This window comes from Phalaenopsis equestris, unplaced genomic scaffold, assembly GCF_001263595.1.
Source record: "Phalaenopsis equestris unplaced genomic scaffold, ASM126359v1 Scaffold000002, whole genome shotgun sequence".
Taxonomy (NCBI): Eukaryota; Viridiplantae; Streptophyta; class Magnoliopsida; order Asparagales; family Orchidaceae; genus Phalaenopsis; species Phalaenopsis equestris.
The window spans coordinates 1472234-1472766 of NW_018164444.1; positions in this window are offsets into that span (position 1 = coordinate 1472234).

Here is a 533-nt window from a genome sequence, read left to right on the forward strand (position 1 = left end):
TTCCTCTGAATCTCTTCCTTTCTTTATAGCACACAGAATTCTTCTTTGAAGCGGCAAGGAGGAAGAAATCTCTCACTTTCCCTCCACTCTTACAATCTCTCGAAGAATTCCTCACAATCTAACCCTAAAGTAAACTCTCTACACTTTCCAAACGCTTGCAACTCTCCTGGAACCCTCTCAATTTTTGGCCAAAATCTTCCTTTAAAGATGTAAAAGCGTTTTCCCAAGAGTTGCCCATAATTGCCTAAGCACCCCTCCAAAATTCGTCTTCATCCAAAGCCTGGTTGGAAATAACCGCCGATCTCGCCGTCGGTGGCCTCGAGGACGCCGTTGGTGGGCCTTCTGAATTAATTGATCTGGAGTCTCTGAAAAACCTCGTCGTTGATGCCGTTGGGCTCGCCGTCGGCGCCCTAGTTCAATTCTTCACTTTTTGGTCCTTTTTGCATCTTTTTGCTCTAATGACCATAATTCATCATACCTGCAACAAACAACAAAACATAAAAAATACATTTCTTTAAAGTGCAATATCATCA